Here is a 24,368-nt window from a genome sequence, read left to right as displayed (position 1 = left end):
CAACTACCGTCACCATGTTTTGCATTAGATCTTCAGACTTTATTCATCTTTTTTTATTAATTAATTATTATTTATTTTTGGCTGTGTTGGGTCTTTGTTGCTGCGTGCAGGCTTTCTCTAGTTGTGGTGAGCAGGGGTTACTCTTTATTGAGGTGTGCAGGTTTCTCATTGTAGTGGCTTCCTCATGTTGCGGAGCACGGGCTCTAGGCTCACGGGCTTCAGTAGTTGTGGCTTGCAAGCTCAGCAGTTGTAGCTCGCGGGCTCCAGAGAGCAGCCTCAGTAGTTGTGGCACACAGGCTTAGTTGCTCCGTGGCATGTGGGATCTTCCCGGACCAGGGCTTGAACCCGTGTCCCCTGCATTGACAGGTGGATTCTTAACCACTGCCCCACCAGGGAAGTCCCTCATCTTAAACATGAAAGTTTGTACCTTTTTACCAACCTCTCCCTTTTTAAACTGTGAGATGTTTGAGGGAAAGTTCTGCCACTTATTCCAAGGGACTAGAACTCTGCCTGAAAATACAAAGGTGCTTAATCAATGTTTGCTGATAGGATAGGATACATCAGTCATTCTCAAACTTTTTGGTCTCAGGATGCCTTTACACTGCTAAAAATAATTAAGGATTTTAAAAGCTTTTGTTTATATGGGATATCAATAAATATCTACCATATTAGAAATTAAAATGGATAAACTTGTAATAAAACATGTATTAATTCAAGAAAGTTAGAAAGGTAAATAATTCTTAGCATTATTATGAAAATAGCTGTGACTCCAAGGACTCTCTGAAAGGGTCTCAGGGACCCCCAAGAGCCCCAGACCACAACATAGGGTATAGTGGAGTTTTCATTTGTTTCTTAAATTAGAAAATGTATCTTCATTCACAAAATAGTTAAAGTATTTGGGAAGGGTAATGGGCAAATGAAAAGATCTAAGATGGGAAGGGAGATACAACCTTGCCATAGTAGAGAAAACTGCTGGAGACAGGAAGGTAAAGAAAAGGAAGAGTGGTAATAAAGTACATCAGCACCAGTCTTAGGAGAAATAATAAAGAAGCTACAAGTAACTGCACAAACAAAACCAAAAACAAGAAAGACACGGAAGGCCAAAAGTTGAACAAAATCTTAAATAGAAATTGATCTTTTAGGTATGAAGTGCACCATTTTGACTATTCTATCCCACCCCATTCCCACCTTTTTTGACATTCTCAATCCTCACGTGCTCTTTTTTTACAGGACTCTCCTCTGTGGAACTCTATTCTCTCTTGCCTTATAATCATTGGCTGAAAAAAGCTGCTCAAATGTTATGTGATTAGAGAAGAAAAAAAAAAGTGACAGCTCTGATGAAGCTGCATGATTGGAATCCAACTGATAAAAATTTTAACATTCTATTAGATCATAAAAAATGATAAGATTTTAAAAATAGGAATGCTGAAGTTATTTTTACATGCTGAAAATACATTAAAAGTTAGTGTCCTTAAAATATGCTGCATGAAGGCCAGGATTGGAAAGTAATACGAACTTGGTTACAGTGCTAGGGTGGTAGATGATTTAAATTATTTCATTAATGTTGTGATAGTATCCTTTCTATAGCCACAAAAGCCATGGAAATATGACAATTAAATTTCAACTTACATTTGGCTTTGGTCTTTTCTACAAACTTTTCAGGGATATACAACTGGTTTGAATTTTGTTAAGTAGTCACATGTGCTGGGTCAAAAACTCAACGTTAAGACCAGGCATAGGCAAACTACAGGCCAAGGCCAAATTCAGCCTGCAGACGCTTTTTGTATAGTCCTCAGGCTAAGAATAGTTTTTACGCTTTAAAAAGTATGTAAAAACAAAACCAAACCATCAAACCAAAAAACTAAGAGTAATATGCAAAAGAAAGTGTATGTGGCCTGCAAAGCCAAAAATATTTACCGTCCCTTACAAAAAAGTGTTTGCTAATGCATTCATCATAGTGTTGGGTCCATAACACATACTAAATAAATGTTAGCTACTGTTGTTATTAAGTTTAATATTATTATTCCTGTATGTGATTATCCTTAATGATTATGCTCCTTGAATAATTTTAATTTCTAAACTCTGAGGACATGGCTTGAACCTTGTCTAATCACATTAACTATGAAGTATTGCTGTCACTATTTTTTTCATTCTTTTCATTCTGATCAGCTCCGTTTTTCATTCTCAAGATTTCTTTGGCTATTCGGGGTCTTTTGTGTTTCCATACAAAGTGTGACATTTTTTGTTCTAGCTCTGTGAAAAATACCAGTGGTAGTTTGATAGGGATTGCATTGGATCTGTAGATTGTTTTGGGTAGTAGACTCATTTTTCACAATGTTGATTCTTCCAATCCAAGAACATGGTATATCTCTCCAGCTATTTGTATCATCTTTAATTTCTTTCATCAGTGTCTTATTTTCTGCATACAGGTCTTTTATCTCCTTATGTAGGTTTATTCCTAGATATTTTATTCTTTTTGTTGCCATGGTAAATGGGAGTGTTTTCTTAATTTCACTTTCAGATTTTTCATCATTAGTGTATAAGAATGCCAGAGATTTCTGTCCATTTATTTTGTATCCTCTTGAAAAATCTTGATTTCCTCTTTTATCTTATACTGTGGTAAAATATACATAACAAAGAAGTTATCTTTTTTCCCCTTTTCTAACTTTTATTTAATTGTCGTAAGAACACTCAACATGAAATCTACCCTGTTAAATTTTTTTTAACTACCCTCTTAAATTTTTAAATGTACAATATTGTTGACCACAGGTACAATGTTGTTCAAAAGAACTCTAAAATGTATTCATCTTGCTTAATGCAACTGTATGTCCGTTGATTAGTAACTCCCCAAGCCTCCTTTCTCTCAGCCACTGGCAACCACCATTCCAATCTTTGTTTCTATGAATTTTACTATTTTAAATATCTCATAGGGCTTCCCTGGTGGCGCGGTGGTTGAGGGTCCGCCTGCTGATGCGGGGGACACGGGTTCGTGCTTCCCCAAAAAAAAAAAAAAAAAAAAAAAAGTACAAAAATATCTCATATAAGTGTAATCTTGCAGTATTTGTCTTTCTGTCACTGGCTTATTTCACTCAGCATAATGTCTTCAAGATTCATCCATGTTGTTGCATATTGCAGAATTTCCTCGTTTTAAAGTCTGAATAATTCATTGTACGTATATAATACATTTTCTTTATCCATTCATCTGTTGATGCATATTTAGATTGTATCACAGCTATTGGAAATAGTGCTGTAATGAACACAGGAGTGCTAACATTTCTTTGAAATCCTGATTTCAATTCTTCTGAATAAATACCCAGAAGTGGGACTGTTAAATAATACAGTAGTTCTATTTTTAATTTTTCAAAGAACCTCCATATTGTTTTCCATAGTGACTGCACCATTTTGCATTCCCACCAACAGTGCATAAGGGTTCCAATTTTTTTCACAGTCTCACCAGCACTTGTTGTTTTTTGTTATTTTTTATAATAGCCATCCTGACAGGTGTGAAATGATATCTTATTATGGTTTTGATTTGCATTTCTCTGATAATTAGTGATGGTGTACATTTTTTCATGTATCTGTTAGCCATTTGTAGTCTTTGTATCTGTTAGCCATTTGTAGTCTTTGTATCTGTTAGCCATTTGTAGTCTTTGGAGCAATGTCTATTTAAGTCCTTAACTATTTTTTTTTATAAATTTTATTTATTTATTTTTGGCTGCACTGGATCTTTGTTGATACGCACAGCCTTTCTCTAGTTGCGGCAAGCGGGGGCTGTTCTTCGTTGCGGGGCTTCTCTTGTTGCGAAGCATGGGCTCTAGGCGTGCAGGCTTTAGTGCAGGCACATGGGCTTAGTTGCTCCGTGGCATGTGGGATCTTCCCAGACCAGGGCTCGAACCCGTGTCCCCTGCATTGGCAGGCGGATTCTTAACCATCGCGCCACCAGGGAAGCCCCTTAACTAATTTTTAATTGGGTTATTAGGTGGGGTTTGGTTGTTTGTTTGTTTTGCTATTGAGCTGTAGGAGTTTCTTACATATTTTGGAGATTAAACTCTTATCAGATATATGGTTTGCAAATATTTTCTGCCATTCCATAGGTTTCCTTTTCCATATGTTGATTGTTTCGTTTGCCGTACAGAAGCTTTTTTTTTAAGTTTGATATAGTTCTACTTGTCTATTTTTGCTTTTGCTGCCTGTGCTCTTGGTGTCATATCCATGAAATCATTGCCAAGACCAATGTCATAAAACTCTTCCCCTATGTTTTTTCTAGGAGTTTTACAGTTTCATATCTTATGTTTAAGACTTTAAACCATTTTGTGTTGTATTTGCATAAGGGTGTTGAATTTCGTTATATGCTTTTTCTGCATCTATTGAGATGTATTCTGTTAATGTACTGCACCACATTGATTTTTGTACGTTGAACCATCCTGGCATCCCAGGGATAAATCCCACTTGTTCATGCTGTATGATCCTTTTAATGTACTGTTGGATTTAGTTTGCTGGTATTTTGTTGAGGATTTTCCTCCTATATTCATCAGGGATATTGGCCTGTAGTTTTTTCTTATGGTGTCTTTGTCTGGCTGTGGTATCAGGGTAATACTGGCCTCAAAAAATAAGTTTGGAAATATTCTCTCCTCTTCAATTTTTTGGAAAAGTTTGAAAAGGCTTGGCATTAACTCTTCCTTAATTCGGTAGAATTCACCAGTGAAGGCATCTGATCCTAGGCTTTTCCTTGTTGGGAGGTTTTTGATTCCTGATTCAATCTCCATACTAGTTATAGGCTTGTTCAGACTTTCTACGTCTTCATGATTTAGTCTTGATAGGCTGCATGTTTCTAGGAATTTATCCAATTATTCTAGGTTATCTGGGTTTTTTGGCATATAGTTTTTCATAGTAATCTCATTATTGTTTTTATTTCTGTGGCATCAATTATAATGTCTCCTCTTTCATTTCTGATTTTATTAATTTACCCTTCTCTCCTTTTTTCTTAGCTAGCTAAGCGTTAATTTTTAAAAAAAAAAAACTACTCTTGGTTTCACTGATTTTCTATTGTTTTTCTGTTTTCTATTTCACTTATTTCTGCTCTAATCTGTATAATTTTCTTCCTTCTGCTAACTTTGAGTTTAGTCTGTTCTAAAGACTAAGGAATCTTAAGAAGTTTTCTAGCTCCATAATAAGGTGTAAAGTTGCATTGTTTGAGATCTTTCTTCTTTTTTAATGTAGGCATGTATCACAATAAATTTCCCTCTTAGTACTGCTTTTGCTGCATCCAATACATTTTGGTATGTTGCATTTTGTTTTCATTTGTATTGGGATATTTTCTAATTTCCTTTTTAAATTTTTTCTTCACCCTTTGGTTGTTGAAGAGTATGTTGTTTAATTTGCACATATTTGTGAATTTTCCAGTTTTCCTTCTGCTATTGATTTCCAGTTTCATTCCATTTGATCAGAATAAATACTCAGTATGATTTCAGTCTTCTTAAGTTTTGTAAGACTTGATTTGTAACCTAACATGTGATCTGTCCTGGAGAAAGTTCTGTGCACACTTGATAAGAATGTGTATTCTGCTGCTGTTGGATGGAATGTTCTGTATATGACTTTAGTTCCATTTGGTCTAAAGTATAATCCAAGTCCAACGTTTCCTTATTGATTTTCTGTCTGGATGTTCTGTCCATTATTGAAAGTGGAGTACTAAATCTTCAACTATTTTTGTATTGCTGTCTATTTCTCCCTTCAGTTCTGTCAATGTTTGCTTTATATATTTAGGTGCTCTGATGTTATTAGGTGCATAAGCAATTGTTCTACCTTCCTAGATGACTGACCCTTTATCATTATTTAATATCCTTCTTTGTTTCTTGTGTCAGTTTTTCACTTAAAGTCTATTCTGAATTGACAGACTTTCTTTTCTTTCAGCACTTTAAAGATGTTATTCATTGTGTTCTGGCTCGCCAGGTTTCTGACTAGAAGTCTGCTCTAATTAATATCTCTGCTTCTGTATATAATGTGCCTTTTTCTTTGGCTGCCTTCAAGATTTTCACTTCATCTTTGGTTTTCAGAAATTTGAATATGATATGGCTAGGCAGGATATGTGTGTGTTTATCCTACCTGGGATTTCTGAGCTTTTTGGATCCATGGTTTAACATCCTCCATTTCACCAGTTGTGGAAAACTCTCAATCATGTGCCTTCCAATATTTCTTCTCCCCATTCTGTCTTTTTTTTTCTGGGATTCCAATTATATGGTACATTAGAATGTTAGACCATGTGATATTGCCCCTGAGCTCCTGGATGCTCTGTTCTGTTTTGGAGTGCTTTTCTCCCGTTCTTTTTTCTCTTGGTGTTTTTGGTTTGGGTAATTTCTATTATCTTCAAGGTCACTGATTCTTTCCTCAGCTATGGCAAGTCTACTGATGAGCTCATGAAAAGCATTCTTCATTAATATTACTGTGTTTTTTATGTTTACCATTGCCATTTGATTCTTTCTTGAAGTTTCCATCTCTCTGCTGAAACCCCCTGCTTGTTCATTTATGTTGTCCATATTTTCCACTAGATCCTTTAACATACTAATCGTAGTTGTTTTAAATTCCCTCTATAAGTATTCCAACATCTTGCTCATCTCTAAGTCTTCTTCTGTTTATTTCTTTGTCTCTTGACAGTGGGTTGTTTTTTTCTTGCTTTTTTGTGTGTTTCATAATTTTTTTTATTGAATACATCATGTAGGAGACCTTTAATGGTCTGGGCCCCAGATGGTTTCCGCTTATTCCCCCACAGGTAGAGGGTACTTTATTTCCTTTTTCCCCAGCCACAGTAGGTTTATACATGTCCCCTGGGGTGCAACAGGGTTTGCTGTTTTCTCCAAACAAATGAAGGCTTTTTTTTTCTTAGAGAAGGGTATGGGTAGAGCTTTGTATCTTTTCCACTGCAGCAACTACTCCCCTCCCCAGTCCGGCAGAACTAAGGGAGGATTTACCTGGTCTCCCACCCCTTTTCCAAAACTTTCCAAAGAATATACAGCAGAAGGCCTTGGATATGAACTATAAGTAGGTACAAATACCCTTTGTGTCTGCAACTCTTAGGTGTTCTATGCTCTCATCCTAGCCCACACTCCACCTTTAATAATTTGTTAAAATTTATTGCTGAGTTCTTATTCACTTATGTAGTGGTCCCATCTTCCTCCCATGCTCTGCCACAGGTAAGACAGTGGTTGCATCCTGTCTCTCCTTGGAGGTACCTATATATTCCTAGCTTTTAGGCTAGTTGATTGCCTTGCAACCTCAGTTATCTGATAGGTTCAAGAAAAGTTATGGTTTTTATATTCTTTTTCTTGTTGGTGGTATAAGAGTAACACTCTATCCAGTTTTCTACATACTAGGCATAAGTCTGTCCCATCCTGACTATTCTAGAATACTCCAGCTCATAGAATAGCTCATAGACATTTCATAATTACCTTCACTCTTCTAATCTATTTTATAGATATGCCTGATGTCATCATGCACCAAGAACAAATCTGCACCATAGAGTACACATCCTATTGCAATAAGCAGGTATTTATCCATTATGATGCCCCAAGCTATTTTTAAGATGCTACCATTGTTACCCAGGCAAAACACATTCTTTCCTGTTAGCTACGTTTTGCAGAATTTCATATATTTTACGACTATAGTACAGACAGTCCTCAATTTACTGCCATTCAGCAAAGTAAATCACTCATACAACCCTCTGGCAAAGACATCCCATTATTGCTTTCAATTCAGCAAAAGCACAGAGCACGCCTTCTTTTCCATTATAATCCACCTAGCCTCAATTTTTCTCATTGCTCTTTATATCTCTATCCCTGAAACTCTCAAGGAATAAGCATTTTCTAATCCCTTTAATGAATCCATGCTGTAGTACTTCCTGGCCCTATGATCTTCCTCAGATTATTGAGTCTCTCCAAACTTTACTTTCCTCATTTGCAAAATGAAGATAACAATGTGAGAAGTTAAATGAGAAAATATATTATCTTTGAAAAGTGCTTGGCTATTATTATTATGCTTTTCTATCATTAATAGCTGATTATATATTAGAGTTATAGCCAATTGTATAGAGACTCAGGTATCTCTCCTCTAGTCAAGAACATAACCCCTATAATAATGTTACTTTGAAAGGAAAACCAAATTAGAATTAAAAATCATTTCCACTTAGAATGCCTTTTCCAGGAATGCAACCCACTGAAAATATAAGGTCTTATTATGCACTACAAAATATCTTTTCTTTCTTATTTTAACTCTCATGTATACATATATATATATATATATGTAGCATATATATGTGTATGTATGTGCATGTGTTTCTATATATATATGAGCCTGATGATTGGCGACTGACTGCCCCTGCTCATCTGGCCTTCCATCTGCAACAGGGACAGGGCCAGGCACAGTGCTTAGCTCATTTTTTCTTGGACAGACTCCATTACCCAGTCACATATTTCACTGACTCTACAAGAACCAAGCAAATGATCTGATGGTTTTGGTAATTAAAAAACTTCCGGCCAGCATGCATTTTCAGAAACTGCCTAAGGTATTGCAGAGTGATAAATTGCTCCTGCAAGGCCCTGATCAATTTATTTCTCTTGATCTTCAGGTTTTATCCTGTCAATAAACAAAATCCCTAAGAATATTTTGATGCAGCTGCTAGCAGTATCCTTGAGATACTGACTGTGTATGCATCCTTTCATGATAGTTACCCTAAGGCTAAAAAAGACTCATAGGAAGAAGACCTCTAGATCTAAAAATATAAAGAATTTTTAATGTCCATAGGACACTTCTTATTTATGAAGACATGTCTGTTTGTCTTGGTAGCATTTGGAAATGCATTTGGTACCATTTGCAGATCATGTGAAGGTTTTTTCCCTTAGAATAACTTGCATGTTGAAAAGTTCCATAGGTTTGAAGGTAGTCTCAAATTTTTACTAAAGCTAAATACAAATCTAGTAATCACTTCAGACTTCATGGAAAACAATTTTCCATCCCTACAAAGGTTTCAACCACCAAGATTAGGATGATGATTTTGCTGCAATAGAGATTAGTTGAGTTCTAATTATGATTTATATATGCTCTGAATATAAACTAATTCAGCTAAAATGTACGGATACATTTGAAAGATTTCAAAAACATACCATTCAATAGAGACATATGGTTTCTTTAAGCTTCTTTGTAAATCTCAAGGTCACTAGGCCTACAGGAGCCAGATTCCAACTTTCTTTCAACTCTAAAGCATTTAGAGTTGTTCTTAATCACATATTCTGAACATTTTGAAGAAGTAGGACAATAAGCATCTTGTTTCTAATCTCTACAAAAGAAGTGGATGCACTTCATCCCCCCCGGCTCCATTCTCAGTCATTTGGGGTGTAATAACAAGGTAGGAAATATATTCACCAACTTGGAGACCCATATGCCAGAAAAATTATTTGTTGAATACTTCTCCCTCCCTCTTCATATGAAAATGCCAGAGGTCCCTGGAGACAGAAATAGATCTCATTTTTATATTTAAGTTTTGCTGCAATGACTATCTTAAGTGTACAGGAATTAGAATGAACTTATAATAAAATTAGTTTTATCCAAAAATCTATTATATGCTTTTAGAAATAATTTTAAGAGAATAAAAGCCTAAAGGGAATATAGGAATTCCTTATATTAGGCATTTTATTCATTATTTTAAAATTCATAACTCTATCTTCTCAGTATCTTGAAAAAATATTGAAAAAAACCTTAATGAGAAAAGAATCCCCTATCTACCATCCCACCCTCTCTGATTTTTCCCTTCTGTCTTATCTCTAAATCATCTTTTAAAATAAAAATGCTTCAGGGACAAGTTAAGTTTTACTAGGGAGTATCTTTGTGTCTAGCCAGATGAGAAGAGGGGCTTTCTAGGAATGGTTCTGTAAGAAAGTCTCTCTTCAGCTTTTGCCCTGCAGCTGCCCCAACAGGACCAAAACATACCAAATTTGCAGGACTCTCACAAACAGGCTGCAACTACCTCCCTGAGAAACCCTCTTGTAGAGTTCTCCACCACTTATATCCAGACAACCCTGCTGTCACAGCAGGAGCACAGAAGACCTTCAAATGAACAATCTGCACCTTAGGATCATGCCTCCTTCTAGTTTCTGAACCACTGAGATCACTGTCGGGTTCTACTTGATCTCCTGGACTCCAGACTACTGCTTACTTTGGATACAGGGACTTGAAGTCAGAAAATCATGGTTTAATTCTCAACTCCATTACATACTGTCTTTTTGACCTTAAGCAAGTCACTTACATGCTCTGATCATCAGTTTCTTCATTTTCAAAAATAGGGATCATGATACTCTGTCTCAGAGGACTGACAAAGGGACTGAAAGGGATAAAATAATATATGTGAACTTTATTTGGGGAACTGTGAAGTATTAAACAAATGCCGGTATAAAGATTACCCAAAGCTTGGAAGATAAAACTGAACATGAATCTACAAAGGGTAAACATAATGGATGGCATTAGTTCTCTGTAAAAGTCATCGATCATTAAAAGGGTTATTTGGGTTCCTCTACCCCAAGTCCAATAAGATGATTTGGTATCTCAGCAAAAATGATTTATTTAAAACAAAGTTGTAACCTAATGTTATTGAAATTTATATGAATTTAAATTATATGTTAAAAGAAGATAACAGTATAAGTGGATACTTTAGAAAGGTGAGAAAGGTGTTACAAAGAAGATTTTGGTGCTATTTACCCTGCTGTGTCCAAGGGAAACGGATACTGACTCAGCAGGCATTGTGATTTTGAGAGACAGATGTTCTGTATTATAAAAGCAACTTTAACATATCAGTCTCCACTGAAGTATAATGAAACGTACTTTCAAGACTACTTGGAGACTCACAGACTTCAAAAACAAACTTATAGTTACCAAAGGGGAAAGGCGGTGGGGAGGGATAAATTAGGAGTTTGGGATTAACATATACTATATATACATATATAAATGAGGGAACTCTATTCAATACTCTGTAATAACCTATATGGGGAAAGAATCTTAAAAAGAGTGGATATATGTATATGTATAACTGAATCACTTTGCTGTACACCTGAAACTAACATGATATTGTAAATCAACTATACCCCAATATAAAATAAAAATCAAATTTAAAAAAGAAGACTACTTGGAGCCCTTTATTCTGATTCTATGTTCATCAAGCCATCTTTTGATTACTAATTGGATCAACAAAAGTAAAAACCAGAACTAAACTGATGTGATCCCCACCAGGACAGCGTGGGTGGGAAGCCAGCCTTAGCGATCTTTATTGAGGAGGTACTTGCATATTTATCAAGAACCATATAACTGTTCTCATTCTTCTGAATCTATACTTCTGCATCTAGGGTATAATGCCAATGTGGAAAAATATGTTTACAAAGTTGAAAATCACAGAATTATATACACTTTAAAAAAAAAGGAAACTGATCATTATAATAGTATACTTACTCTATAGATGTTTCATAATAATTTAAAACAATGGTTATAAAGACTACACAGAGCAGGGGTCACAAACTCATATGCCCACAGGATCAGGAAAGAAAGAATAAAGATAGAAGCAGACTGGTTTAAGAGACAACAGGGAATGATGACGACTATGGTGAACTCCTAGCTAACAAGGGCAGCCACTACTCAGCTCCAGTCATTTACTACCATGGGGGAAGGTGGACCCAGTGCTGCCAAATCTTCTGATTTTTCAAAAGCATCTGGAAGTCAGGATCTCTTTGTGAAATATTTTGACATTCACACATTGGCAATTAATTCAATCTAAAACAACAACACCACCGAGTGAGCCAATATTATGAGAGTCAAACAAAACATGAGTATAGCCTGGATTTGGCCTGGAGTCTGCCAGTTTGAACTCTGCTCTGCAACTCTGAAAAATGCTTGTGTTATAATGTTTAAAAACAAAAAATACTGGGACATAAGTCAAATTATACAAATGCAATGCACTCTTATCATATCAGAGATCTTATCAGAGATCTATCAAAACTGTCCACGAGTCACATGTAATATAAAGCAGTAAGAAAGTTTGTTATCAATGTCAACTTTTATCTCCATGAAAACAGTAGTCATTTGTATTACTCACACATTTATGCACTTTATTCTTTTAAATCTGGGATTGACTTACAAAATCAACTTAACATATTCTATACATTTTAATAAGCTTGAGCTGGAAATGTGTTTCTTTCTAGCAAAGAAAACTATAAGTAATGTTCAGATTTTTAATAATGTTTTGAGTCAATCACACATAGAAGGGTGACATTAAGCAAAACCACAGAAATATATGTAAAATAATAAAAACTAAGACTGGATCGAGATGATAGGCTTTACACACATCTAAACACCTTCCTATCCTAAACCCAATGAGATGAAAGAAAATACTTTAAAAGAATAAATTCAGAATTTCAGTGAAAGCAAGGAAGAGTGCTGTTAAGCAGATCATAAATTTTGAGAATTTCTCAAAGGATAGGAAGCAGGTGGACTCAGATCAGAGAAACAAGATCAGAGGAAAACTGAGTTCTAAACACTTGTAGGAAAAAACTGCTGTGAAGGTAGGTGCAGTTTCAGGGGGCTTCAAATTTAGAGTCAGTTGAATGAGGAGCATATGGAGGTTCTGAGGCAATCGTCAGGATGAAAAGGTACACCAGGTACAGTAAGACAGGGTCATTTCTTCTCCAGATTATGCTAATAAGATGACTGATCAAAGCATCTAATATTAGCATAGGAGTCTAAGCTATCCCTTTTTGACAATTCAGGCCCTCTCCCATCACCCCTATCTGACGGCCAGCCTTCTCCAATATGACAGCGTCTTATAATATGTGTTAACCAGAGGAAGTGGCAGGCATAAGGAAGAGAAGGAAAGATGATTTATTTGGGGATATGGAAGAATGTTTCAGGATATATAGATATATACAGAGATACAGATATAGATTTTTTTTTGCTTAACAACTGGCAGAGCCTCCACCCTGACTATGAGGCTATAACAGCCGGAGGATCTGAATGTGCCAGTTAGACGTGATGCTGCCAGCATAAAAGACTTCCATTAAACAGCTAAAGGATTAAAGAAGGAATCTGTTGCTTGCAACTGAATAAGGTTGGGAGAGAGGGAGAAAAGGTCAGCACTATCTCCTTTGTGCTCCCCCCTCCCCTGCTGCTGGTTACTGCTCTCTTCTTTTCTGTCTGCATCCTTGCTCTCTTGGACCCAGAAAATAGAATTCCGGGATCCTCAAAGCAACCTTATATGACCACAACAAGATTTATTAAAGTGTGAATGTACTCCTCCTCGGAGAAGGAGGAGAAAACTAAAATGCATTTTGTCTCCACACATTCAACTTGCCCTAACCCCTTTCACAGCCCTCTAAGGAAAGTTCTATTTTGTACTGCCCAGTTTCCCAGGACTTATTGTGGTTCAGAATCCAGAGAATGGACAGAGAAGGGCAGAACCAGAGAGGGAAGAAGGAAGAATTCCTGCTTATTCTGTCAGTTTCTGGATTCACCTTTGTTGCAGACAATGTAATGTAGAGAATGTAATATAATGGGCAAGGAATAGAGAAAAATAATTAAAGAAGCCAGAAAGACTAAGTTTGCCCATCTAATAAAGAGTTGGAGAGAGTAGCTGAGAACAAAAAAATCAGGTTGAGGTGCTAGAAATAGCTCAGTCTTTTAGTGAGGGAGGGGTGTCTGAGCAGCCCTAAGGTAAAGAATCTGGAGAAAAGAATAAAGAGGATTGCGAGAAACATAACTAGACTTTTATTTCATATTCTTTGAGAGAAGCAAGTCAAGACTGAGATCCCTTTTAAATTCCTCCTGGTTGCTGGATTGTGCTTCTCTGTATGCAACTCTGCAGAGATGATCCAGCAGGGCCTTAGTCCTTCATGAAGGTGAGGGACTTGGGGTGGCCAGGAGAGGTAGAAGGGAACAGGGTGTAGGTATAGTCAGGGGTTCTAGCAGCTATATGTACTTCTTCCCTTGTCTAAGATACGTATGTTCCAAACAATAAAAGGCATTTCTAAATATAGCAGCAGCTTTCAATCATTAATATGTCTTCTACCCTCTCTCTAAAATGTACACACAGCCTTAACAGTCTGCTTTGAGGAATTAGAGGAAGGAATAAATAAAAATTAGTTAACCTGGATTCCATTTAAGTTTTTGTCACTGTTCTTTGCAGAAACAAATATCTCAAAGATTAACGAAGTTTACTAGGAGTAGTGATTGAGGCGGGTTCATATATTCTAGTAATTCTCCACTTGTGATTTAGAATAAAACTATGAGGAAGAAACTAAAGAAGCAATTATGAAAACTCTGGTACCTAAATTTCTTTAATAGGTCACAGGCAACTTGATATTAGTACATAACTCCAGGGCAGCATCTAAGCCAAATTTCAAAGCAGACCAAGTTAATTTATAGAGAGCATAAGGTGTTTTTCTTTCTACACACATTTGCATTGCACAAGGTCAAAGACATCTTTCAAAGAATGTTTAGCCTAGTAAATGGAAAATATACTTTAGGGCAGAGGGAGATGTCTTTCTGGTGCTCCTAAAAATCCAAAACATGTTGACAGTCTCCTCCTCTGACCACTACAAGGCCAACCTTGCTTAATACTCTCTATTATTTTATCATAGGAACCCCATTTACCATTTCTGCAATATCTTAGATCCATATTCAATCACTTTTGCCCATATTCACTTTTCCAAGAACCTATCTCTTCTTCCTTTCCTACCCTTATATTTTTCACTTCACTGAATTCTTACCTCAATTTATCAGATTATTTCCTTCTCTCATTCAAAATACAATTCAAACCCAAGCCCCAAGCAGATAATCTTCATAAACTAGGCAGTCACAAACTCAAATTCAATCAGATCCCCAACGTGATTCACAAAGGTGTTACAGAGAACTTTGTATACAGCCTCTCCTCTAGGAATAGTTTTAAATTATTATCATTGATTTATTAGATTTATATGGCACTTTTCCTCCAAAATGGCTCACCAACCTTCCCAAGATCCAAGAAAAGGAAGTAAACAGTATTTTTCTCCCTAGCTGACAACTAGGGATAAAAAAAATAGCATGAATGGGCTCAAGGTTCCTCATGAAATCGTCACAATGTAAAAACTGAAGGCCACTGACTTCAGACTCAGAGTGACTACCCACCATAACCTAACTGGTTCTATATCAGGATGCCTTTTTCTTTCTTTCTCTTTTTTTCAGTTTTAACAGTATTGAAAAATGCAGATTGCTCCAAAATTTAAACTTGATCTTAAGCAATTTGATGCAAGCGTAAGGTTTCTCTGGCCTTTTGGAATTGAATATCTCTGAGAGAGACAATACTTTAAACTCTCATTTTTACCTTCTATAAAAGGAATAAATTTAAGGTCCTTTCATAAGAACAGGTTTTGATAATGGATGACAGAGAGGGCAATTTTTATGCATTAGCAGTGATGCCATCTCCAGGGAAGGATATGAGAAGAAAGGTCCTTTATAGAAACGCCAGCATCACAGAGACTAACTTCATCTACTTCATACTGAATTTAAGAAAAAAATTTTTTAAAAAAGAGTAAGGCACTGTAAGAGGAGTAAGGCACTGTGAGAGGACAAAGGCACCTAACCCAGTTCTAGTTCTACTAGAATGTAAAGCTCCAGAAAGATTCCTCTCTGTTTTGGGGGGTTTTTTATAAGTTTTTGTTTTGTTTTGTTTTGTTTTGTTTTTTGACTGCGTTGGGTCTCCGTTGCTGCGCGTGGGCTTTCTCTAGTTGCGGTGAACGGGGGCTACTCTTCATTGCGGTGCATGGACTTCTCATTGCAGTGGCTTCTCTTGTTGCGGAGCACAGGCTCTAGGCGCACAGGCTTCAGTAGTTGTGGCTCGCAGGCTCTAGAGCACAGGCTCAGTAGTTGTGGCACATGGGCTTAGTCGCTCTGTGGCATATGGGATGTTCCGGGGCCAGGGCTTGAACCCATGTGCCCTGCATTGGCAGTCAGACTCTTAACTACTGCGCCACCAGGGAAGTCCCCTCCTCTCTGTTTTATTTATTACTATCTCTGGCATTTAGAATAGTACTTTACACATAGCAAGTAGTAAAAAGTATTTATTGAATGAATGAGTGAGCCTCTCAAAGGATGTGACTAAGTAAAGAAGAGGGAACATATCTCAAGGGAACAGAATGTGCAAACACAAAGTAGGAATGGTCAAGAGATGTACAGATAATTCAATATGGCTGGAGCATAGAACACCTGTCAGGGATGATCAGGACATAATGTGGACAGGTGCAGAGGACTCAGATCATAAAGGGACCTATAGATCATGCTAAGGAGTCTGGGCTTTATTCTGACAATAATGAAACCATTAAAGGATTCCAAGAAAAAGAATGGCATAAGCATACTGGATTTTAGAAAGATCTCTCTGTAATCATTGCACAGGTTAATTAGGAAAGAACTGTCTAGAGGCAAGGAGCCTAAGTAAGAGGCCACTGTAGTTTGAGCAAGAATAATGAAGACCTGAAATAAGATAGTGGCAGAGGAGGTAGGGTGGGAGGGCCAGATTTAAGAGAGATTTCGAAGATGAAACTGACAAAATGTGGTAACAGATTGATGCATAAGTGAGACAGAAGAAGGATTATAGGATAAGTAATAGATTTGGCTTAGGTAACCAGATGGACAATAAAGACACTGCCTCAAAATAGGGATTATGTCAGAGCAGAGGATTTTGGAGGTATGATGATGAGTTCAATTTGGACGTGTTGAGTTTGAGTGTACATGCCTCATGCTTGGAACACAGCCTGAACTCAATCAACATATAGGTTCAGTAGTCATCAGTGTCTTAAGTGGTAGTAGAAACTGAGGCCAAGGGTAAGATTACCCAGAAAGAAAGTATAGAGTGAGAAACAGAAATTCAAGTATAGACCTCTGTGAATCCCCAGCATGTAGGAAGGAAAAAGAACTTGCAAAAAAAACTCAGAGAAGTGGAAAAGAATGAACAGAAAAAGAGAAAGAAATATTTAGATTGATTTAAAGGAAAGCATCACAGAAGAAATTGTTAGCTGTGTCAAATGTTGCAAAAAGGCCAATCAGGATAAGGGCTAAAAAGCATCTCCAGCATCTAGTAGTTAGAAGATCACTAGCGACATTAACTACAGCATTTCAGTAGGGTGGGAGCAAAAGCCCGATTCTGGTGAGTGTGAAGTGAATAAATGCCAAGGAAGTAAAAACAGCAAGAGAAGGTGCTATCTTTCAAGGTGGTTGGCTATGGAAGAAAAAGAGTAACAAACAACTATCAGAGGGAGAAAAGGACTTTCACAAAGTGAGAAAGACCACTAAAAAAGTACTGCCACACTAGTGTTGAACTATTGACCTAGTTTCAATCTTTAAGCCAATGATCATTGGTCTAAATGTAGTAAAACTAAGATGGGAAGTCTCTAATAGGTAGACAACAGTCCGATCACCAAATCTCTAAGGCTTGTTTCTTGACTTCTATTCCCTCCCCTCTTCACCTTCTGTCAGACCCTTTCTTGGTAAATTCTATAACTTGCTGTACCCTTCTTGGGTATTTCCAGGCTTCATGGGAGAACATTTTTTAAAAGTATTCCTTATATGATAGCTAAAATAGTCTAGTCAATACCATACTTCTCACTATAAGATATAAAATACATTTATTCAAATTGCATTCCTAAATTATAGTGACATGTAACTATTAATAAAGATGTAGTGAAAAATAAAAATTCATTAACAAAAGGTAAAAAACCTTGAAACAGACATTATTTTAACAAAATTTAAGACATTTATTTAAGGAAAGAGACTTAATGGTAGAATAAAAGAAGACATTAATTAATAAAAGCTACACTTCAAGCTGATAAGACTAAGTATTGTAAAGATAAAACTCCTAAAGTAAAAATAAGTTTAATTTAATACCAGTTAAAATATTTTTGTATTTTCATTGATTATCAGCCTGATAAAACATGGAAAATAAGATGGCAATAATTATTTATGAAAAAAAAGAATTATTTATGGATACAATAAAATGAACATTAATCAAAATTGTATGACACAGACTTGAGAATAAGTGACCCACGGAATGGGATAGATTTATTTAGTATTGTTTATTTAATACATAGCAAGTGAGAAATCAGTAGCAACCCAACATTTGGGGGAAGGACTCACCACTTAAGAGATGTTGAAATAACTGAATATTAGTACAAAAAATTTATTTGGATCCATACTTTGCCTAGTATATCTGTATATGTGTATGACTGAATATTTTTAAAAATAGTAAAATAAACCAGAAAATTAACCTTTTGTGGTGAATAAGAAGATATCTCACAGAAAAAAAATAAAAACATCAGTTTACTAAATTGTAATAAAGAAAAACAAAAAGGAATACAAATTGAGAAAATGTGATAAATGAAATGTGATAAATGAAAATGTGATTTGCTGTCCAAAAATGTAAAAGAAGTATACAATTATATAAGGACAACATCTAAAAATCACTCACAAGTGGTCAAAGGAAAAAATTTTGAAAAAGAAAATACAAATGAGAAAGTAATCATGTGGGAAAATACACCATTAGAAATTAAAGAAATGCTAATTAAAATTGGTTTTAAGTACTACTGCTTAACTAACAAAATAGAAATTATAAAATCTGATGTTGAATGAACTGTATTTTGACTTAGTGACATTATTAGTCAATTCAATCTTTCTGAAAAATAATCAGTAATGCAGAATCAGTAAGAACTATAAAATTGTTCATATTTTTTGATTCAGTAATTCCAACTGGCAATATGAGGAATGTAAAGAAATATTCAGTACCCTAAAAAAAGAAAGAAGGGAGGAAAAGAGAAGGAAGAAGGGAAAAGAAAAATACAGTTGGCTCTCCAGATCCACAGATGTGGAACCCACAGAAACAGAGGGTCGACTGTACTATGCCATTTAATAGAAGGTAGTTGAGCATCCACAGATTGTGGTGTCATGGGGATCTTGGAACCAATCCCCTGTGGATACTAAGGGATGACTGTAACCTATATAGAGATGTTCTTAGATGTGCTATTTAGAATAGTGAAAAACTAGAAATCACACAAGTACCCCTCAGTAGGAGAATGGTTATAAAAACTACAATATATCAGTAAGACAGACGTTGACACAGAAATTAAAAATACATCTGGTGACAAAGGACAGCAATTAATTTGGAAAAATCTAAATAAATTTTTGTTTTTACTGTATTCTTTTTTTCTGTGCAGTTTCTTACACTCATGAAAGGGTGCTTTCTAGTTTTTCAATGAAAATGTCTCATGAGTCAGAATCGAAAGCTTACTGAAATTAAGAAACAGTAACTAGGGCTTCCCTGGTGGCTCAGTTGTTAGGAATCCGCCTGCCAATGCAGGAGACACAGGTTGGAGCCCTGGTCCGGGAAGATCCCACATGCCGCGGAGCAACTGAGCCTGTGTGCCACAACTACTGAGCCTGCCCTCCAGAGCCCACAAGCCACAATTACTGAGCCCACGTGCCACAACTACTGAAGCCCGTGTGTCTAGAGCCTGTGCTCCACAACAGAAGCCTGCACACCACAACTACAGAAAGCCTGTGTTCAGCAACGAAGACCCAAAAATAAAGTAAATAAAATAAATAAATTTATTTAAAAAAAAGAAAGTAACTATTTCATCCTTGTCTATGGGTCTTCGTTCTGTTATAGAACAGGAAATAGATCTGATATGACTGATTTTCACAGAGTCATTTTGATTATTGCCCTAGTACCTTGTGCTCTTGTTAAGTGATTCCAAGGCAGATGATAGATGATTTGTTCAGTTTCTCTCTAAATGCTGAGGTTGAGCTGATTTTTTTTATTAATTAATTAATTTATTTATTATTTATTTTTGGCTGCGTTGGGTCTTCCTTGCTGTGCACGGGCTTTCTCTAGTTGCGGCAAGCGGGGGCTACTCTTTGTTGCGATGCACGGGCTTCTCACTGCGGTGGCTTCTCTTGCTGCGGAGCACAGGCTCTAGGCGCGTGGGCTTCAGTAGTTGCGGCTCACGGGCTCTAGAGTGCAGATTCAGTAGTTGTGGTGCACGGGCTTGGTTGCTCCGCGGCATATGGGATCTTCCCAGACCAGGGCTTGAACCTGTGTCCCCTGCATTGGCAGCCGGATTCTTAACCACTGCGCCACCAGGGAAGCCTTAAGCTGATTTTTAAATTCCTTTATTTTACCTCGAGGCCTTTGGAATTGAGGATAAAGTTTCAGCTATAACTTCTGAGATCCTGAAATTCTTAGACGTTAGAAGGGAGGAGGGTGGTCTGATAAATACTAAGTACTTTTGATTTGACATTCAGAAGAAATAAAAGCTCTTTTTTCCTAAAGAAAAAAAAAAGAATATGAAGATGATAAAATCTCACTCTTTCTCATCAATCTTCAAAATTCCACCATCATTTTTATGACCTCTTTTGAGTGTCAATGATCACTGAATAAAGCACCGGCACCAATCTTGCCATAGTAGTCCTCTTTTTCCTGTCATTTTGAATTGACTCACTGCTACAGTGCCACCACTGACTATGGGGTAAGCACAACATTAACAGTGAAGCCTAGGACATCTTGGCCTTTCCTGAGTGTATCTAAAAGCAATAAGAAGCTTTTTTCAAATGTAAGTGGTTTTATCAGTAAGTTCCATAAATTACCTTTCACTTGAAGAAATTCCCACAGAGTTGCAATCAGATGCTATCAAAAAACCAATATAAGTCAGGTCAGCTACTTCAATGATTTTGTGGGACAAATGTATCATAAGTACACCAAAGTATCATTAAAAGTTCACCTCTCTGAACCTTCTCCCAAGTGATAATCAGTAAGAGGTTCATTTTGTCCTTCTATCTGATATATATGTTACCATATTAAAATGACACAATCCAGCTAGGTCAGTTAAAAAAAAAAATCTCAAGAAATATGGCTCCAGGGCTTCCCTGGTGGCACAGTGGTTGAGAGTTCGCCTGCTGATGCAGGGGACGCGGGTTCGTGCCCCGGTCCGGGAAGATCCCACATGCCGCGGAGTGGCTGGGCCCATGAGCCATGGCCACTGAGCCTGCGTGTCCAGAGCCTGTGCTCCGCAACGGGAGTGGCCACAACAGTGAGAGGACCGCATACCGCAAACAAACAAACAAAAAAAAGAAATATGGCTCCAACTGACAGCTTCAAGATCCAGGCTGAGTGTTAGAGATACTAGCATTCCCCTATGACGGGTTTTACTTTCTACAAATTTTGATTTAACCTTCTTCTTAAACCTCATGATAAAAAACTAAAATGCATAAATTGATACAATAAATCTTTAAAATAGTGTAAGTTTGTATGTGATCTGTATTAGAGCATGCTATCTGAGACTAAATGCCACAGTTCTAGAGACTATGATATATTCAAGAAAGTGTCATACAGCTCCTAATAAAATGTGGGAGTCTAAAAAAACACAGATTCTTTTCCCTCTGCACTGGTGAGATCCCTTCACAAACTTTTGCAGGAACATTACATTACCCTCTTGACTAGGAACCAACTCCTTAATCTGAGTTTCACACTCCTGTCACTGCACTTCAAGGACCCTCAGCTCTTCTTATTCTCCTATAGACTCTTTCCTCATTAGAATGTTTCTAATCCTCTTTCTCTTTGCCAGCCCATCATTCTATCCTGTCTCTTAGGAGTCTCACACACTGTGTCCCTCCTACTCTCAGCCAACCAACAATCCTTCAACCTGCCATTACTTAAATCGTTGTGGAAATCAGTCTTCTTTACAAAAATGTTCCTAAGTAACAAGAAGTGAAGGGAACATCCAGCCACTGGATTGTTAAATTAATAAAATTCCCTCATACCAATCACTGGGGGCTATTGCATTCACACATTATAAGCACTTCAAGTATCTGTTTGATGTTTGATCCTAGTGAGTGTTCATTCTGTGACTGTTCACTTCAAATCACAAAGAACCAGAAAGGAGCACTCTCTCTATATAGCACAAAACAGAACATGTTTCACACAGAGTCATTTAATAAATGCTTTTTTATTATGGAAGTCATAAGAGACAAATATCCAAATCTCAATCTGGAGTGGTCACTGGTCATTCCAGAAACGGAAAAGCACTGACTAACCACTACCACCCCCCATTTCCATGACTACTAAACAATCCCAACTTCGTTGCTGTTGGCTCTTATTTCCCTAATGATACCCGTTAATAAAAATAACCCAGCAGATGTTATTGTCATTCTAAGAGAACAAGCTTTTAGTACTATGAAGGAGGCAGCTGGAGGAATCTGGCTTTTCCCACTCTGCCTCCATTTTTACTTATACTTCCATGTTTGATTAATTTCTTCAGCAGCTGTACCAAGGAACAGAAAAGGTAAAAATTTCACCCCCAACGTACAGATGGGATCATGGCAGTAATTTGTAGAAACTCATATTTTAATGATTCTCCTGAGAGAAAAAGGGTACTCATCAAAAAATGTCCAAGATGGGCAACTATTTTTATGTCTGTATTATTTAGTACTAAAGAGTTAAGAAATTAAGTTTCACAAAGAAGTATCAGTGAAAAAGGAACAGGATTATGAAGTTGATTAAGATATAGAAGCAGAATGTTAGTCGAGATCTAACACTCTTACAGAAACAAAAGTCAACAGTATTGGGCATAAAATATTTCTACATTATAAGATCTCAAACAAGTTTTACTTTGAAAAAGATAACACAACTGAGACCACAGGCTAACCCTAATCCAAATAGCCCTTAAGGATCAAAGTCAATTATATAGGAAAAATGTTCAAGATGCTGACCATTTTTCCCCAACGTAAAATGAACCAAGAGATACCTACTTACATGCCATTTTTAAAAGTCAATTCAAGAAACTCCATCTAGTAAAAAGGAATTTTGCCTCTAAAGTCAAAACCCCAATTTTTGTGCACTTTAATTACCATTTCATACACTTGGAATCTGACCATTCTGATTTACCATTAAGTCAGACTTTGCAAGTGCAAGAAGCATTGTCCTAAAAATGTAATAAGCAAAGGAATCACAGACATTATCCCCAGGGCTATGGAACTATAGCAACAACTTTGTGCTGTGACTGAAGAATCCAGTGAGGAGTGACAGCAATTCCTGTAATTGTGTCTTTACCCTGCCATCCATACCTCAAAGGTATTTTTTTATTTAAAATAAACAAAAAGTGAAAGTAATCCTTAGAGATTCCCTGCAGTCCCCAGATGACAATATAACTCAATTTCCGCTTCAATATCCCATCAGCTCCAAACAAGAAGAGACAGCTTAAAGTCATTTCCAAGGACATCAAGAGATTCTGCAGGATAAGCTTTAAGAATAAAGCTCCTCACAACAGTCCACACCACAAAAATAGACTTAACTAGAGCCAAGAACAGAAGGAAGAACCTTTTGCTGTCCGATTTTCACAGCACTGTTCTTCCTCCAGCAGGAAGGTCAGTCTAGAAGCTTTGACTTGCAGTATTTCCCCAGGATAGTGAATAGGACCCTTCTCGTGGACTTCTGGCAAGGAACAAATGAGCCACGGGTGACACAAATGACTCAGGTAACTTTTATAATAGGTGTTCCTTAAGGAACCCCAGCTTGGGGAGCTCAACCAAGGATCCTCAATGTCAATATCCACAATGTCAGCTAAGATATCCCTTACTTGATGCTCTCTCCCACACAAATCCCTCCCTTCCCCTTGAAAGATGATGGGATGCCTTGAGCCTTGCTTGGTGATTAGTAAGATCACTCCTCCTGCAGCCAATGGTACTACCTCCAAGTGGGCTACACTACTACCAGAACCATCCTCTCCCCTGTAAATCCATCATGCCCCAGCAGGTTGCTACCACCTGTCATTACCACATCTGTGCCCCTGTGCAAAGTGAGACCCGTGAGAGACGGGCATCCCCGTCAATCCCTGGAGGCAACAGGACTTGCCCACTGGACCTCAACGGCTCTGCTTCATCTTCGTAGCCTTCTTTCCCAAACGGGCAATGCAGATTAGATCCCTCCCTCAGGACTCTGATTACATTCTTGTCTACCTCTTTTTCCAAGGATTATACTTCAGTCTTACTACTCCAAGGTAGTTCCAAGTGAGACTTATATACCACCCACAAAGGGAAAGCTCTTCTCAGGTGACTCTGGGAAACTAAAAAGAAAAGGGGTAAGTCTGGTGCAGTCCAGGCAAAGTGAACCTTGTTCAAAATTCCAGCAAATGACTCTAGAAGAAATCTTTCCATAATATATATGTATCATCTGTTAGAGTTGTGAAGCCTATTTGGGAATTTGTAAGGTTAGCACTTCAGAAGGTACCTATTTCTTCCAAACTTTGAGTAGCTAACACAAGTTATAGGAT

This window comes from Neophocaena asiaeorientalis, unplaced genomic scaffold (assembly GCF_003031525.2).
Source record: "Neophocaena asiaeorientalis asiaeorientalis breed wild unplaced genomic scaffold, Neophocaena_asiaeorientalis_V1.1 scaffold119, whole genome shotgun sequence".
NCBI lineage: Eukaryota > Metazoa > Chordata > Mammalia > Artiodactyla > Phocoenidae > Neophocaena > Neophocaena asiaeorientalis.
Note: the sequence above shows the minus strand (reverse complement) of the source record.